The 19,518-nt window shown below is 45.5% G+C and overlaps 1 long non-coding RNA gene across 1 annotated transcript in view; it reads right to left on the minus strand.

Annotated features, from left to right (window-relative positions):
* Positions 1-446: 446 nt before the first annotated feature.
* Positions 447-19,518, minus strand: part of LOC140399491 (uncharacterized) — a 67,270-nt gene continuing 48,198 nt past the window's right edge. Inside the window, exon 4 of the long non-coding RNA XR_011937701.1 lies at positions 447-1,113. This is a non-coding gene — a long non-coding RNA (uncharacterized lncRNA). The remainder of the gene's footprint in view (positions 1,114-19,518) is intronic.

Here is a 19,518-nt window from a genome sequence, read left to right on the forward strand (position 1 = left end):
TACTGGGTTACAGGGAGAGGGTGGAGACGTGGGCTTAAGTAGAGTACTCTTTCCAAGGGCCGGTGTAGACTCGACGGGCTGAATGGCCTCCTTCTGCACTGTAAATTCTATGATTCTGAAACGGCTGTGAGGTAGCCAGTGAGTCCCTGACTGGCTGAAGGCAGCTGTCAATCAGCGCAGCGAACGTCCAAATTTACTCACTTTGTTGTCAGTTTTTTGTTTGCTCATTTATAAATTGAATAATTGATGCAACCGGATATTTCACTGCCTTCTTGATCTGTTCCCTGAACTTGGACTGAGTCACTGCGTAAATAAATGTATTTGTGCAGCAACTTAAACCCAGCAGCATATATCCGACTTGTTGATATATATATTCAGGTTTGGTGAGGTTAACTAATCCCCTAATTTTATAATAGAAGAATTCTGAAACAAACACCGACCACAGGAGTACAAAAATACCGGATACGGTGAATAGTAAAATCATTGACTTCCTTCTGTTCTCCATTTCTGGGTCACTCATTCTCTCATTCCTGTCAGCCCTCAGAGCCTTCCGGATACGACTGGTTACTAAAACGTGTCTGACTGTCAGAGCGTTTATCAACAGAATTAAACTGAATGGGAGCAATGGGGTTAAAACCTGAACAAACCAGGAATATCCAATCCAGCCGGGATCAGTCCAATAGCTTGTCTTTATAGCACAGAGCCACTGTACATTGTCAATTATCTCTCCTGGTTCAAATATGTAGTACCTGGGGATGTTTCGCAAACAGAACAAGATGGCGGTCGTTGTTAGAACCACAGCTGCAGTTCGTCCGGTGCAATATTTAGTTTTCAGTTTCTGACAGCGAATGGCCACAAATCGATCAAATGAGAAAGTGACGGTGAACCAGACAGAGCACTCTGTGGCTGCAACCATCAGGACAGTTTTAACACGACACACATGGGTGAGGTCCAGGAAACACCGGGGGAAATAATAAGAATTGATCTCTGTCAGTATTGGGTCAGTGATAATGACCAGTAGATCCGCCATTGCCATGGCCACCAGGTAGCGAGTGGTGCATGTGGAGAGGCCACACTTTCCCCGGCACAGGATGGCAATTCCCAGTAAATTAACTGTCATTGAGAGAAGAAAGAAGAGCGAGTAAATGACTGACTAAACGTTTTCTGTGACCAAACCGTCAGTAGCGATAGTGTTTCAACATAAATAAAATGGGTAGGCAGAAGTAGTGGTGTCGCAGAGTAAAATTTCAGATTGAAAAGTAAAACTTGAATCTGAAGTGTTTGAGGATATGCAACGGGGCGTAGTGAGACAGCTGGGTTCTACAGACCTATTAGTTTGACCCATAGTAGTCTGAACATGTTGAGAATTCATATGTTTAAAGTGCAACTGAAATTCTAGACTTAATCTATTTTACAGGATTATAAATAACCGCCTGGTTTCCCAATGTGATCTACCCACAACAAAGATATTAGTGATTAGCAGTAGAACCGCTCATCACAGGTCCGCTCCAATTATCGGGTCCCGCCGCGAATGGACTCTTTCCGGAGAGGACTCTTGATGGACTGGGATCACACTCCACTTGTATCTGAAACGGCCATTATTGACACCCTCAAACTGGAGCCAGAATCCGCCAAACCAAAGAATATTAGAACATGTTACATGATTGACAGAACTCCTCCAAGTCCAAACGTTCCCCAGAACACATCTTTCCCAGATTGAAATATTCCCAATTTCGAACAATCTTCACTTTCTTTCTGGGAATTGATCCTCTCCAGATTCTCAAGCTACCCAGGTCATTCAATTTCTAAGCATTCACAGGTGCATTTTTTCAGTCTTAGTCCTTGTCCAAATTTGAAGACGCCGCTTGTCACACTCCTCCCAGAAATATACTCTCTCTAAGTTTGGGAACTGCCCACATCCCAGTTGTTGAGTGTATGCTTACTTCCAGGATCGTGTTACGCTGAACATGTGGCTGCAGGAATGGTGTAGGAGGGAGGGCTTCAGGTATTTGGATAATTGGAGCACATTCTGGGGAAGGTGGGACCTGTACAAGCAGGACGGGTTGCATCTGAACCAGAGGGGCACCAATATCCTGGGAGGGAGGTTTTCTAGTACTCTTCGGGAGGGTTTAAACTAATTTGGCAGGGGAATGGGAACCGGATTTGTAGTCCAGCAACTAAGGTAGCCGATATTCAGGACGCCAAAGCATGTAATGAGGCAGTGGGGAAGGGAACACTGACAAAGGAGAGTACTTGCAGGCACGGAGATGGGTTGAAGTGTGTATACTTCAACGCAAGAAGCATCAGGAATAAGGTGGGTGAACTTAAGACATGGATCGGTACTTGGGACTACAATGTGATGGCCATCACGGAAACTTGGATAGAAGAGGGGCAGAAATGGTTGTTGGAGGTCCCTGGTTATAGATGTTTCAATAAGATTAGGGAGGGTGGTAAAAGAGGTGGGGGGGGGGTGGCATTGTTAATTAGAGATAGTATAACAGCTGCAGAAAGGCAGTTCGAGGAGTATCACCCTACTGAGGTAGTATGGGTTGAAGTCAGAAATAGGAAAGGAGCAGTCACCTTGTTAAGAGTTTTCTATAGGCCCCCCAATAGTAGTAGAGATGTGGAGGAACAGATTGGGAAACAGATTTTGGAAAGGTGCAGAAGTCACAGGGTAGTAGTCACGGGTGACTTTAACTTCCCAAATATTGAGTGGAAACTCTTTAGATCAAATAGTTTGGATGGGGTGGTGTTTGTGCAGTGTGTCCAGGAAGCTTTTCTAACACAGTATGTAGATTGTCCGACCAGAGGAGAGGCAATATTGGATTTGGTACTTGGTAATGAGCGAGGGCAAGTGATAGATTTGTTAGTGGGGGAGCATTTTGGAGATAGTGACCACAATTCTGTGACTTTCACTTTAGTAATGGAGAGGGATAGGTGCGTGCAACAAGGCAAGGTTTACAATTGGGGGAAGGATAAATACGATGTTGTCAGACAAGAATTGAAGTGCATCAGTTGGGAACATAGGCTGTCAGGAAAGGACACAAGTGAAATGTGGAACTTGTTCAAGGAACAGGTACTACGTGTCCTTGATATGTATGTCCCTGTCAGGCAGGGAAGAGATGGTCGAGTGAGGGAACCATGGTTGACAAGAGAGGTTGAATGTCTTGTTAAGAGGAAAAAGGAGACTTATGTAAGGCTGAGGAAACAAGGTTCAGACAGGGCATTGGAGGGATACAAGATAGCCAGGAGGGAACTGAAGAAAGGGATTAGGAGAGCTAAGAGAGGGCATGAACAATCTTTGGCGGGTAGGATCAAGGAAAACCCCAAGGCCTTGAACACATTTGTGAGAAATATGAGAATGACTAGAGCGAGGGTAGGTCCGATCAAGGACAGTAGCGGGAGATTGTGTATTGAGTCTGAAGAGATAGGAGAGGTCTTGAAGAGTACTTTTCTTCTGTATTTACAAATGAGAAGGGCGATATTGTTGGAGAGGACAGTGTGAAACAGATTGGTAAGCTCGAGGAAATACTTGTTAGGAAGGAATGTGTTGGGCATTTTGAAAAACTTGAGGATAGACAAGTCCCCCGGGCCTGACGGGATATATCCAAGGATTCTATGGGAAGCAAGAGATGAAATTGCAGAGCCGTTGGCAATGATCTTTTTGTCCTCACTGTCAACAGGGGTGGTACCAGGGGATTGGAGAGTGGCGAATGTCGTGCCCCTGTTCAAAAAAGGGACTAAGGATAACCCTGGGAATTACAGGCCAGTTAGTCTTACTTCGGTGGTAGGCAAAGTAATGGAAAGGGTACTGAAGGATAGGATTTCTGAGCATCTGGAAAGACACTGCTTGATTAGGGATAGTCAGCACGGATTTGTGAGGTGTGGGTCTTGCCTTACAAGTCTGATTGAATTATTTGAGGAGGTGACCAAGCATGTGGATGAAGGTAAAGCAGTGGATGTAGTGTACATGGATTTTAGTAAGGCATTTGATAAGATTCCCCATGGTAGGCTTCTGCAGAAAGTAAAGAGGCATGGGATAGTGGGAAATTTGGCCAGTTGGATAACAAACTGGCTAACCGATAGAAGTCAGAGAGTGGTGGTGGATGGCAAATATTCAGCCTGGATCCCGGTTACCAGTGGCGTACCGCAGGGATCAGTTCTGGGTCCTCTGCTGTTTGTGATTTTCATGAATGACTTGGATGAGGGAGTTGAAGGGTGGGTCAGTAAATTTGCAGACGATACGAAGATTGGTGTAGTTGTGGATAGTAAGGAGGGCTGTTGGCGGCTGCAAAGAGACACAGATAGGATGCAGAGCTGGGCTGAGAAGTGGCAGATGGAGTTTAACCCTGAAAAGTGTGAGGTTGTCCATTTCGGTAGGACAAATATGAATGCGGAATACAGGGTAAACGGTAGAGTTCTTGGCAATGTGGAGGAGCAGAGAGATCTTGGGGTCTATGTTCATACATCTTTGAAAGTTGCCACTCAAGTGGATAGAGCTGTGAAGAAGGCCTATGGTGTGCTCGCGTTCATTAACAGAGGGATTGAATGTAAGAGCCGTGAGGTGATGATGCAGCTGTACAAAACCTTGGGCAGGCCACATTTGGAGTACTGTGTACAGTTCTGGTCGCCTCATTTTAGGAAGGATGTGGAAGCTTTGGAAAAGGTGCAAAGGAGATTTACCAGGATGTTGCCTGGAATGGAGAGTCGGTCTTACGAGGAAAGGTTGAGGGTGCTAGGCCTTTTCTCATTAGAACGGAGAAGGATGAGGGGCGACTTGATAGAGGTTTATAAGATAATCAGGGGAATAGATAGAGTAGGCAGTCAGAGACTTTTCCCCCGGGTGGAACAAACCATTACAAGGGGACATAAATTTAAGGTGAAAGGTGGAAGATATAGGAGGGATATCAGAGGTAGGTTCTTTACCCAGAGAGTAGTGGGGGCATGGAATGCACTGCCTGTGGAAGTAGTTGAGTCAGAAACATTAGGGACCTTCAAGCAGCTATTGGATAGGTACATGGATTACGGCAAAATTATATAGTGTTGATTTATTTGTTCTTAAGGGCGGCACGTAGCATTATGGATAGCACAATTGCTTCACAGCTCCAGGGTCCCAGGTTCGATTCCGGCTTGGATCACTGCCTGTGCGGAGTCTGCACATCCTCCCCGTGTCTGAGTGGGTTTCCTCCGGGTGCTCAGGTTTAAAAAAGAACAAAGAACAAAGAAATGTACAGCACAGGAACAGGCCCTTCGGCCCTCCAAGCCCGTGCTGACCATGCTGCCCGACTAAACTACAATCTTCTACACTTCCTGTGTCCGCATCCCTCTATTCCCATCCTATTCATGTATTTGTCAAGATGCCCCTTAAATGTCACTATCGTCCCTGCTTCCACCATCTCCTCCGGTAGTGAGTTCCGGGCACCCACTACCCTCTGTGTGAAGAACTTGCCTCGTACATCTACTCTAAACCTTGCCCCTCTCACCTTAAACCTATGCCCCCTCGTAATTGACCCCTCTACACTGGGGAAAAGCCTCTGACTATCCACTCTGTCTATGCCCCTCATAATTTTGTAGACCTCTATCAGGTCGCCCCTCAACCTCCGTCGTTCCAGTGAGAACAAACCGAGTTTATTCAACCGCTCCTCATAGCTAATGCCCTCCATACCAGGCAACATTCTGGTAAATCTCTTCTGCACCCTCTCTAAAGCCTCCACATCCTTCTGGTAGTGTGGCGACCAGAATTGAACACCATACTCCAAGTGTGGCCTATCTAAGGTTCTATACAGCTGCAACATGACTTGCCAATTCTTATACTCAATGCCCCGGCCAATGAAGGTAAGCATGCCGTATGCCTTCTTGACTACCTTCTCCACCTCTTTCAGTGACCTGTGGATCTGTACACCTAGATCTCTCTGACTTTCAATACTCTTGAGGGTTCTACCATTCACTGTATATTCCCTTCCTGCATTAGACCTTCCAAAATGCATTACCTTACATTTGTCCGGATTAAACTCCATCTGCCATCTCTCCGCCCAAGTCTCCAAACAATCTAAATCCTGCTGTATCCTCTGACAGTCCTCATCGCTATCCACAATTCCACTAACCTTCGTGTCGTCTGCAAACTTACTGATCAGACCAGTTACATTTTCCTCCAAATCATTTATATATACTACAAACAGCAAAGGTCCCAGCACTGATCCCTGCGGAACACCACTGGTCACAGCCCTCCAATTAGAAAAGCATCCTTCCATTGCTACTCTCTGCCTTCTATGACCTAGCCAGTTCTGTATCCACCTTGCCAGCTCACCCCTGATCCCGTGTGACTTCACCTTTTGTACTAGTCTATCATGAGGGACCTTGTCAAAGGCCTTACTGAAGTCCATATAGACAACATCTACTGCCCTACCTGCATCAATCATCTTTGTGACCTCCTCGAAAAACTCGATCAAGTTAGTGAGACACGACCTCCCCTTCACAAAACCGTGCTGCCTCTCACTAATACGTCCATTTGCTTCCAAATGGGAGTAGATCCTGTCTCGAAGAATTCTCTCCAGTAATTTCCCTACCACTGAAGTAAGGCTCTGTGTTCCCTGGATTATCCTTGCTACCCTTCTTAAACAGAGGAACAACATTGGCTATTCTCCAATCCTCCGGGTCATCACCTGAAGACAGTGAGGATCCAAAGATTTCTGTCAAGGCCTCAGCAATTTCCTCTCCAGCCTCCTTCAGTATTCTGGGGTAGATCCCATCAGACCCAGGGGACTTATCTACCTTAATATTTTTTAAGACGCCCAACACCTTGTCTTTTTGGATCTCAATGTGACCCAGGCTATCTACACACCCTTCTCCAGACTCAACATCTACCAATTCCTTCTCTTTGGTGAATACTGATGCAAAGTATTCATTTAGTACCTTGCCCATTTCCTCTGGCTCCACACATAGATTCCCTTGCCTATCCTTCAGTGGGCCAACCCTTTCCCTGGCTACCCTCTTGCTTTTTATGTACGTGTAAAAAGCCTTGGGATTTTCCTTAACCCTATTTGCCAATGACTTTTCGTGACCCATTCTAGCACTCCAGACTCCTTGCTTAAGTTTGTTCCTACTTTCCTTATATTCCACACAGGCTTTGTCTGTTCCCAGCCTTTTAGCCCTGACAAATGCCTCCTTTTTCTTTTTGACGAGGCCTACAATATCTCTCGTTATCCAAGGTTCCCGAAAATTGCCCTATTTATCCTTCTTCCTCACAGGAACATGCAAGTCCTGAATTCCTTTCAACTGACACTTGGAAAGCCTCCCACATGTCAGATGTTGATTTTGCCCTCAACATCTGCCCCCAATCTAGGTTCTTCAGTTCCCACCTAATATTGTTATAATTAGCCTTCCCCCAATTTAGCACATTCACCCTAGGACCACTCTTATCCTTGTCCACCAGCAATTTAAAACTTACTGAATTGTGGTCACTGTTCCCGAAATGCTCCCCTACTGAAACTTCTACCGCCTGGCCGTGCTCATTCCCCAATACCAGGTCCAGTACCACCCCTTCCCTAGTTGGACTGTCTACATATTGTTTTAAGAAGCCCTCCTGGATGCTCCTTACAAACTCTACCCAGTCTGAGCCCCTGGCACTATGTGAGTCCCAGTCAATATTGGGGAAGTTGAAATCTCCCATCACCACAACCCTGTTGTTTTAACTCTTTTCCAAAATCTGTCTACCTATCTGCTCCTCTATCTCCCTCTGGCTGTTGGGAGGCCTGTAGTAAACCCCCAACATTGTGACTGCACCCTTTGTTATTCCTGATCTCTACCCATATAGCCTCACTTCCCTCTGAGGTGTCCTCCTGTAGTACAGCTGTGATATCCTCCCTCACCAGTAGCGCAACTCCGCCACCCCTTTTACATCCCCTCTATCCCGCCTGAAACATCTAAATCCTGGAACATTTAGCTGCCAATCCTGCCCTTCCCTCAACCAGGTCTCTGTAATGGCAACAACATCCTAGTTCCAAGTACTAATCCAAGCTCTAAGTTCATCAGCCTTACCCGTAATACTTCTTGCATTAAAACATATGCACTTCAGGCCACCAGACCCGCTGTGTTCAGCATCTTCTCCCTGTCTGCTCTGCCTCAGAGCCACACTGTCCCTATTCCCTAAGTTCTCCCTCAATGCTCTCACCTTCTGACCTATTGCTCCCGTGCCCACCCCCCTGCCATACTAGTTTAAACCCTCCCGTGTGACACTAGCAAACCTCGCGGCCAGGATATTTATGCCTCTCCAGTTTAGATGCAACCTGTCCTTCTTATATAGGTCACACCTGCCCCGGAAGAGCTCCCAGTAGTCCAGATAACGGAAACCCTCCCTCCTACACCAGCTGATTAGCCACGTGTCGAGCTGCTCTATCTTCCTATTTCTAGCCTCTCTGGCACGTGGCACAGGGAGTAATCCCGAGATTACAACCTTAGAGGTCCTGTCTTTTAACTTTCTGCCTAGCTCCCTGAACTCCTGCTGCAGGAACTCATGCCCCTTCCTGCCTATGTCGTTAGTACCAATATGTACAATGACCTCTGCCTGTTGCCCTGCCCCTTCATAAGAACATAAGAACTAGGAGCAGGAGTAGGCCATCTGGCCCCTCGAGCCTGCTCCACCATTCAATGAGATCATGGCTGATCTTTTGTGGACTCAGCTCCACTTTCCGGCCTGAACATCATAACCCTTAATCCCTTTATTCTTCAAAAAACTATCTATCTTTATCTTAAAAACATTTAATGAAGGAGCCTCTACTGCTTCGCTGGGCAAGGAATTCCATAGATTCACAACCCTTTGGGTGAAGAAGCTCCTCCTAAACTCAGTCCTAAATCTACTTCCCCTTATTTTGAGGCTATGCCCCCTAGTTCTGCTTTCACCCGCCAGTGGAAACAACCTGCCCGCATCTATCCTATCTATTCCCTTCATAATCTTATATGTTTCTATAAGATCCCCCCTCATCCTTCTAAATTCCAACGAGTACAGTCCCAGTCTACTCAACCTCTCCTCGTAATCCAACCCCTTCAGCTCTGGGATTAACCTAGTGAATCTCCTCTGCACACCCTCCAGTGCCAGTACGTCCTTTCTCAAGTAAGGAGACCAAAACTGAACACGATACTCCAGGTGTGGCCTCACTAACACCTTATACAATTGCAGCAGAACCTCCCTAGTCTTAAACTCCATCCCTCTATCAATGAAGGACAAAATTCCATTTGCCTTCTTAATCACCTGTTGCACCTGAAAACCAACTTTCTGCGACTCATGCACTAGCACACCCAGGTCTCTCTGCACAGCAGCATGTTTTAATATTTTATCATTTCAATAATAATCCCTTTTGCTGTTATTCCTACCAAAACGGATAACCTCACATTTGTCAACATTGTGTTCCATCTGCCAGACCCTAGTCCATTCACTTAGCCTATCCAAATCCCTCTGCAGACTTCCAGTATCCTCTGCACTTTTTGCTTTACCACTTATCTTAGTGTCGTCTGCAAACTTGGACACATTGCCCTTGGTCCCCAACTCCAAATCATCTATGTAAATTGTGAACAGTTGTGGGCCCATCACTGATCCCTGAGAGACACCACTAGCTACTGATTGCCAACCAGAGAAACACCCCTTAATCCCCACTCTTTGCTTTCTATTAATTAACCAATCCTCTATCCATGCTACTACTTTCCCCTTAATGCCATGCATCTTTATCTTATGCAACAACCTTTTGTGTGGCACCTTGTCAAAGGCTTTCTGGAAATCCAGATATACCACATCCATTGGCTCCCCGTTATCTACCGCACTGTTAATGTCCTCACAAAATGCCACTAAATTAGTTAGGCATGACCTGCCCTTTATGAACCCATGCTGCGTCTGTCCAATGGGACAATTTCCATCCAGATGCCTCGCTATTTCTTCTTTGATGATAGATTCCAGCATCTTCCCTACTACCGAAGTTAAGCTCACTGGCCTATAATTACTCGCTTTCTGCCTACCTCCTTTTTTAAACAGTGGTGTCACGTTTGCTAATTTCCAATCCGCCGGGACCACCCCAGAGTCTAGTGAATTTTGGTAAATTATCACTAGTGCATTTGCAATTTCCCTAGCCATCTCTTTTAGCACTCTGGGATGCATTCCATCAGGTCCAGGAGACTTGTCTACCTTTAGCCCCATTAGCTTGCCCATCACTACCTCCTTGGTGATATCAATCCTTTCAAGGTCCTCACCTGTCATAGCCTCATTTCCATCAGTCACTGGCATGTTATTTGTGTCTTCCACTGTGAAGACCGACCCAAAAAGCCTGTTCAGTTCCTCAGCCATTTCCTCATCTCCCATTATTAAATCTCCCTTCTCATCCTCTAAAGGACCAATATTTACCTTAGCCACTCTTTTTTGTTTTATGTATTTGTAGAAACTTTTACTATCTGTTTTTATATTCTGAGCAAGTTTACTCTCATAATCTATCTTATTCTTCTTTATAGCGTTTTTAGTAGCTTTCTGTTGCCCCCTAAAGATTTCCCAGTCCTCTAGTCTCCCACTGATCTTTGCTACTTTGTATGATTTTTCCTTCAATTTGATACTCTCCCTTATTTCCTTAGATATCCACGGTCGATTTTCCCTCTTTTTACCGTCCTTCCTTTTTGTTGGTATAAACCTTTGCTGGGCAGTGTGAAAAATCACTTGGAAGGTTCTCCACTGCTCTTCAACTGTTTCACCATAAAGTCTTTGCTCCCAGTCTACCTTAGCTTGTTCTTCTCTCATCCCATTGTATTCTCCTTTGTTTAAGCACAAAACACTAGTGCTTGATTTTACCTTCTCACCCTCCATCTATATTTTAAATTCCACCATATTGTGATCGCTCCTTCCGAGAGGATCCCTAACTATGAGATCCTGAATCAATCCTGTCTCATTACACAGGACCAGATCTAGGACCGCTTGTTCTCTCGTACCAATCAACATGTAGATTAAAATCCCCCATGATAACTCCTGTACCATTTCTACATGCATCTGTTATTTCTTTGTTTATTGCCTGCCCCACCATAATGTTACTATTTGATGGCCTATAGATTACTCCTATCAGTGACGTTTTCGCCTTACTATTCCTGATTTCCACCCAAATGGATTCAACCTTATCCTCCATAGCACCGATGTCATCCCTTACTGTTGCCCGGATGTCATCCTTAAATAACAGAGCTACACCACCTCCCTTACCATCCACTCTGTCCTTCCAAAAAGTTTGATACCCTCGGATATTTAACTCCTAGTCGTGACCATCCTTTAACCATGTTTCAGTAATGGCCACTAAATCAGTCATTCACAATGATTTGCGCCATCAACTCATTTACCTTATTTCGAATACTACAAGCATTCAGGTAAAGTACACTTATGTTGGCTTTTTTACCTCTGTTCTTAATCTTAACACCTCGATCAGTAACCTCTCCTAAGTTATATTTCCTCTTAACCTTTCTCCTAATTTTCCTCGTCGTCGAACCCATATCTTCCTGTAACAGCCTGCCGTGTCGCTTACCATTAATGTTTCCACTTCCCGTTTTATTTCTTTTAGTTTTCCTGGTCCTATTCACTGAGCTCCCCTCAGTCACTGTACCTTGTACTGTCGCCCTTTTTGATTTTTGACTATGGCTTCTCTGCCTTACACTTTCCCCCTTACTGCCTTTTATTTCTGTCCCTGTTTTACTACCTTCCAACTTCCTGCATCGGTTCCCATCCCCCTGCCACATTCGTTTAAACTCTCCCCAACAGCTCTAGCAAACACCCCCCTTAGGACATCGGTTCCAGTCCTGCCCAGGTGCAGACTGTCCAGTTTGTACTGGTCCCACCTCCCCCAGAACCGGTTCCAATGTCCCAGGAATTTGAATCCCTCCCTCTTGCACCATCTCTTGAGCCACGTATTCATCCTCTCTATCCTGACATTCCTACTCTGACTAGCTCATGGCACTGGCAATCCTGAGATTACTACCTTTGAAGTCCTACTTTTTAGTTTAACTCCTAGCTCCCTAAATTCAGCTTGTAGGACCTCATCCCGTTTTGTACCTATCGTTGGTGCCTATGTGCACCACGACAGCTGGCTGTTCACCCTCCCCCCCCAGAATGTCCTGCAGCCGCTCCGAGACATCCTTGACCCTTGCACCATGGAGGCAACATACCATCCTGGAGTCTCGATTGCGTCCGCAGAACCGCCTGTCTATTCCCCTTACAATTGAGTACCCTATCACTCTCGCCCTGCCATTCTTCTTCCTGCCCAGCTGCACAGCAGAGCCAGCCATGGTGCCATGAACCTGGCTGCTGCTGCCTTTCCCTGGTGAGCCATCTCCCTCAACAGAATCCAAAGCGGTATATCTGTTTTGCAGGGAGATGACCGCAGAGGACACCTGCACTGCCTTCCTACTCTTGCTCTGTCTTTTGGTCACCCATTTACTATCTCCCTCAGTACCTTTCACCTGCGGTGTGACCAACTCGCTAAACGTGCTATCCACGACGTCCTCAGCATCGCGGATGCTCCAAAGTGAGTCCATCCGCAGCTCCAGAGCCATCAAGCGGTCTAACAGGAGCTGCAACTGGACACACGTCTTGCACGTGAAGGAGCCAGGGACAGTGGACGTGTCCCTGAGCTCCCACATCGCACACGAGGAGCATGACACGGGTCTGAGATCTCCTGCCATGTCTTAAACCTTCGGTTAACTTCAACAATTTCAATTCCCCCCCCCCAAAATTTAAATAAATAAATAAACAATGAAGAAAAAAATAAATAAATATACCAATGAAAAGAAACAGAAAAACAGAAACACTACTTACCAGTCACAAAAAGCACTTCCTCCCCACCCAGCTTCGAATTCCCACCTCGATTCAAATTCCCAAACTCAGTCTTTGCTGTCTCACTCCTGGCTGTCTTCTCTGTCTCACTGGGAGAACTCACTGCTAATTTAGAGGGGTATCTAAGCCAGAGATCGGAGAGTACTATATTTAGCTTTCACATTTATAGTAGAAATCTAGTGCTAGGAAACAGACAGTTAACAGTAACTTTAAAAAATGTTTTAAAAATTTTAACTTTAATTTACTAATTAATTGACGCAATGTCAGTTCAGGATGCCCTCTACCTGTTCGGAGACATCCTGGACCCTGGCACCAGGGAGGCAACATACCATCCTGGAGTCTCTTTCACATCCACAGAAGCGCCTATCTGTGCCCCTGACTATAGAGTCCCCTATTACTATTGCTCTTCTGCTCTTTGACCCTCCCTTCTGAACATCATAGAACATAGAACAATACAGTGCAGTACAGGCCCTTCGGCCCACGATGTTGCACCAAAACAAAAGCCATCTAACCTACTCTATACCATTATCATCCATATGTTTTTCCAATAAACTTTTAAATGCCCTCAATGTTGGCGAGTTCACTACTGTAGCAGATAGGGCATTCCACGGCCTCACTACTCTTTGCGTAAAGAACCTACCTCTGACCTCTGTCCTATATCTATTACCCCTCAGTTTAAAGCTATGTCCCCTCGTGCCAGCCATTTCCATCCGCGGGAGAAGGCTCTCACTGTCCACCCTATCTAACCCCCTGATCATTTTGTATGCCTCTATTAAGTCTCCTCTTAACCTTCTTCTCTCCAACGAAAACAACCTCAAGTCCATCAGCCTTTCCTCATAAGATTTTCCCTCCATACCAGGCAACATCCTGGTAAATCTCCTCTGCACCCGCTCCAAAGCCTCCACGTCCTTCCTATAATGCGGTGACCAGAACTGTACGCAATGCTCCAAATGCGGCCGTACCAGAGTTCTGTACAGCTGCAACATGACCTCCTGACTCCAGAACTCAATCCCTCTACCAATAAATGCCAACACTCCATAGGCCTTGTTCACACCCTATCAACTTGGGTGGCAACTTTCAGGGATCTATGTACATGGACACCTAGATCCCTCTGCTCATCCACACTTTCAAGAACTTTACCATGAGCCAAATATTCCGCATTCCTGTTATTCCTTCCAAAGTGAATCACCTCACACTTCTCTACATTAAACTCCATTTGCCACCTCTCAGCCCAGCTCTGCAGCTTATCTATATCCCTCTGTAACCTGCTACATCCTTCCACACTATCGACAACACCACCGACTTTGGTATCGTCTGCAAATTTACTCACCATCCCTTCTGCGCCTTCCTCTAGGTCATTGATAAAAATGACAAACAGCAACGGCCCCAGAACAGATCCTTGTGGTACTCCACTTGTGACTGTACTCCATTCTGAACATTTCCCATCAACCACCACCCTCTGTCTTCTTTCAGCTAGCCAATTTCTGATCCACATCTCTAAATCACCCTCAATCCCCAGCCTCCGTATTTTCTGCAATAGCCTACCATGGGGAACCTTATCAAATGCTTTGCTGAAATCCATATACACCACATCAACTGCTCTACCCTCATCTACCTGTTCAGTCACCTTCTCAAAGAACTCGATAAGGTTTGTGAGGCATGACCGACCCTTCACAAAGCCATGCTGACTATCCCTGATCATATTATTCCTATCTAGATGATTATAAATCTTGACTCTTATAATCCCCTCCAAGACTTTACCCACTACAGACGTGAGGCTCACCGGTCTATAGTTGCCGGGGTTGTTTCTGCTCCCCTTTTTGAACAAAGGGACCACATTTGCTGTCCTCCAGTCCTCTGGCACTATTCCTGTAGCCAATGATGACATAAAAATCAAAGCCAAAGGTCCAGCAATCTCTTCCCTGGCCTCCCAGAGAATCCTAGGATAAATCCCATCAGGTCCCGGGGACTTATCTATTTTCAGCCTGTCCAGAATTGCCAACACCTCTTCCCTACGTACCTCAATGCCATCTATTCTATTAGCCTGGGTCTCAGCATTCTCCTCCACAACATTATCTTTTTCCTGAGTGAATACTGACGAAAAATATTCATTTAGTATCTCGCCTATCTCTTCAGACTCCACACACAATTTCCCATCCCTGTCCTTGACTGGTCCTACTCTTTCCCTAGTCATTCGCTTATTCCTGACATACCTATAGAAAGCTTTTGGGTTTTCCTTGATCCTTCCTGCCAAATACTTCTCATGTCCCCTCCTTGCTCGTCTTTGCTCTCTCTCAGAGCCAGCCGTGGTGCCACTGCTCTGGCTGCTGCTGTTTTCCCTTGATAGGCTATCCCCCCTAACAGTATCCAAAGGGGTATACCTGTTCGAGAGGGGGACAACCACAGGGGATTCCTGCACTGTCTGCCTACCCTTTCTGGCGGTCACCCATTTCTCTGCCTGCACCTTGGGTGTGACCACATTTATATAACTGTGATCTATGACGCTTTCCGCCACCTGCATGCTCCTAAGTGAACCCAATTGCTGCTCCAACAGAACCATGCGGTCTGTGAGGAGCTCCAGTTGGGTTCACATTCTGCAGATGAAGCCATCCGGGATGCTAGAAGCCTCCCGGACCTGCCACATCTCACAGTCAGAGCACTGCACCCCTCTGACTGACAAACTGACATTGCGTCAATTAATTAGTAAATTAAAGTTAAAATTTAACATTTAAAAAAAAAAGTTACTGTTAACTATCTGTTTCCTAGCACTCGATTTCTACTATAAATGTGAAAGCTAAATATAGTACTCTCCGATCTCTGGCTTAGATACCCCTCTAAATTATAATTAAGTAATTATGTTTAATTAGTTGCCAATGCTTAATTTTTTCAATTTAGTGTAGATTCCCAACCAGCCACTCAGGTCACAGCTTTTCTGTGATGTCACTACAGCCCCGCCCCCCACACGCAATTTGAAAAGGTAATAAAAGTAAAAATGAGTAAAAATCACTTACTTACCTTCTGAGGGTCTCAGATGTTCTCAGGTTCTCTCCCTGCTGATTAAAAGTTACAGGCCCGAAGAAAGAGAGAGAACAAAACAGTAGAGAAAAAGCACCTTCTCTCACTCTTCACCGAATTACCTCACTGCACCAAATTACCAAGTTTCAAATTCTCACTCTGTCTGTGTCTCACTCACTCAGGCTGTGTCTCTTTGACCTGCGCAACGGTCCCACAGTCCAAAGACATGCAGGTTAGGTGGATTAGCCACGCTAAATTACCCTTCGTGTCCAAAGGGCTTGGTGGGGTAATTTTGATCGGAAGAATAGATTTCCTAAATACTACTTGTTTAAAAGTCTGGGATTAGCTGAAATTTCTTTTTCAGTTGGAGCAGATGAATAGAAACATAGAAACAGAAAACAGAGAGATATTGAGAAATTGAACGTTATTGACTTATTACCAACTGTTTTCAGCAAACATCAAACGCTTTCTAGTTTGAATACATTGCAAAGGTAAAAACAAACCAGCTCCATGAATACAGATAACACTTGTTCAATCTAACAAAGCATGATTTCAAAATAGAATCAATTTATATTGTTGCAGTTCCAGATTCCCACTCAGTTCTACACTGAAAGACACCCCCAGTAACAAACTGCAACTTGGAACAGGTTTTTCACACTTGTTAATGACATAAACTTGTTATATTTCACACTCAAAAAAACCCCATGAATAAGTGGCGCCTGGGTTTTGGTATTCCACTCTGGTTTCTGACCAACACTCTAACTTAACACTGCATTCTCTTCTACTAAATGCAATCACTTCATTTATCAGACAGCTGTGAGTTAGGAACATAAGTTTATTCTCACGTGGGGAAATAACATGAACACACAGAGCTATTTCAGGGAAATTTGCCTTATTCGAATGATATCGCTGATCAGGTGTTTGTATAAAACTGAGCACCAGATTACCATGGAATATGTTCAGTCACAATTTAAAATCAGGCAGGCGCTCCCACACAGATTTACACAACTTCAATGGTTATAGTCACTTACCTGGAACACCAACAACAGCGAGGATTATATAGAATATTTTCTGAGCCAAATCAATTGATTCCATCGTTATCAGTCCGTGCGATGTTTTCCTTCGTTCTGCGTCAGTCTCTTTGTCTTAAACGCTGAGGTGATGCATTTCAAAACCCGTCATTTATACCCCAAGGTATCACCTCAGGGATAATGAAGTTGCAACATTGTTCAACCTTTTATTTCATATATGGATTACGACATTGATTGATGTGTTATGATGCATTTATTTGCAAATTGACTTTCCATGTTACAAATACAGACTTCTCCTATCGGATCGCGGGACCCTCCAGAAGCCGCCACCAACCTGGGAAGTGAGGGAAATGCATCAGTCTGCAGGTGAGACAAAAACAACGCGGTTTCAAGTCTCCACTCCACACCATACACCTGGCAAATGCCCAAGCGATCGAAAACAAGCTGGACGAGCTAACGCTAGACTTACCTCAGAGAGGAAAGTTAGAGACAGCTGTGCACTCTGTTTCACAGAGACATGGCTCACCACTGTCTCACCGGAGTGTGCTCTTCAACCTGACAGCTTCTCAATTCACCAGATGGACCACAGGTCGGCATTGGGAATGCGAACATTGGAGGGGTTTGCCTCCTGGGTAACTGCACCTGGAGCTTAAACATGGCGACGCTGGTGAACTACTGCTCCCCGGACCAGGAATATGTGAAATGCCACCCAAACAATATTCCATGGGATTTCACTTCTGCCATAATCACAGCGGTCTCCATCCCACACCAGGTGGAAGTGAAGAAGGCACCTTATGGATTGTACACCACTATAAATATCAGTGAAACAAAATACCTGAAGGCCTTGTTCATCGTTGCTGGAGAGTTCAACTAGGCCAAACTCAAGACATTATTGCAAACTTCCACAACACATCTCCTGTCCCACCTGTGGCCCATGCATTTTTGTCCATTGCTACACAAACATAATTGGCACCTACCAATCAAATCCCCTATCTCTCTTTGAAAAATGGGACCACAAGTTTTTACTCCTTGTACCAGCATATCAGAATAAATTTAAGCAGGAGAATCCAGTCAGCAATGTCGTGCAATGCTTGTCCGAGGCAACCGAAGAGCTTCTATGTGACTGCTTGGAGTCAGTGGACTTGTCTATATTCAGGAACTCAATGGCCACACTAGTCGAGTATGCCACCACCATCACAGACTTCATCAGTAAGTTGATGATTGCACGCTAAAGAAGGTAGCATGTGCATTCCCCAACCGGAAACTATGGTCTGACTGGGAGATCCACTCCCTACTAAGTCAAGGTCTGTGGCGTTCAAGACAGGCGGCCCTCATCAATGCGCAAAATCTAGGTATGACCTTTGCAAAGCATCAGAAATGCAAAGAGACAATACCGGATTAAGTTAGAATCGCAGACTAATGACATGGACTCTCATCACTTGTGACAACTTAAACATTTGCCTGCAGCAGGCGACAAGCAAAAGCTGCGTACAATCTCTGGCAACTGCGCACCCCTCCCAATGAACTCAATGCATTCTATGCTCGTTGCAAGCAGGAAGCCAACAAGCCATTGCCAACTGTCCCAACAGCCTCAGTCATACCCATACCTGCTATCACAGCCTCACAAATCAAATCAGCCTTCTTGAAAGTGAACCCAAGGAATGCAGCCCAGACAGAGTCCCTGGCCTTGGACTTGGATCCTGCATGGACCAACAGGCGGGTGTGTTCGCAGACATCATCAACCACTCCCTGCTCTGCTCCGAGGTTCCCACCTGCTTCAAGAAGACTACCGTTATTCCAGTTCCAAAGAAGAACCAGGCGTGCCTCAATGACTACCATCCATTGGCCTTGAAGTCTATCATTATGAAGTACTTCAAGACGTTGGTCATGAGACACGTCAACTCCATATTCCTAGATTGCCTTGACCGACTGCAATTCACATGCCATCACAATCGCTCCACAGCAGATGCTATCTCCCTGATCCTACACTCATTTAAAAAAAAAAAATATAGAGTACCCAATTCATTTTTTCCAATTAAGGGGCAATTTAGCGTGGCCAAGCCACCTAGCTTGCACATCTTTGGGTCGTGGGGGTGAAAACCCCCCCAGACACGGGGAGAATGTGCAAACTCCATATGGACAGTGACCCACAGCTGGGATCAAACCTGGGACCTCGGCACCGTGAGGCAGCAGGGCTAACGCACTGCGCCACTGTGCTGCCCAGACCCTACACTCATTGCATCTCGAAAACAAGAACTCCTACATCAGACTCCTATTCATTGACTACAGCTCCGCATTCAACACCATAATTCCAGCCAAGGTCATATCAGAACTCCAAAGCCTAGGACTTTGCTCGTCCTTATGCAACTGGATCCTCGACTTCCTGACCCATAGACCACAATCAATAAGAATAAACAACGCCATTTCCTCCACGATAGTCCTCAATGTCTGGGCCCCGCAAGGCTGCGCACTTAGCCCCCTGTTTATACACAAACACGACGGTGTGGCAAAATGTGGCTGTAACCCCATCTGTAGATTTGCTGATGACACGGCCGTTGTGGGTCGGATCTCAAACAACGATGAGTCTGAGTACAGAAGGAAGATAGAGTACCTATTGGCATGGTGCCATGA

This window comes from Scyliorhinus torazame, chromosome 22, assembly GCF_047496885.1.
Source record: "Scyliorhinus torazame isolate Kashiwa2021f chromosome 22, sScyTor2.1, whole genome shotgun sequence".
In the NCBI taxonomy this organism is placed as follows: Eukaryota; Metazoa; Chordata; class Chondrichthyes; order Carcharhiniformes; family Scyliorhinidae; genus Scyliorhinus; species Scyliorhinus torazame.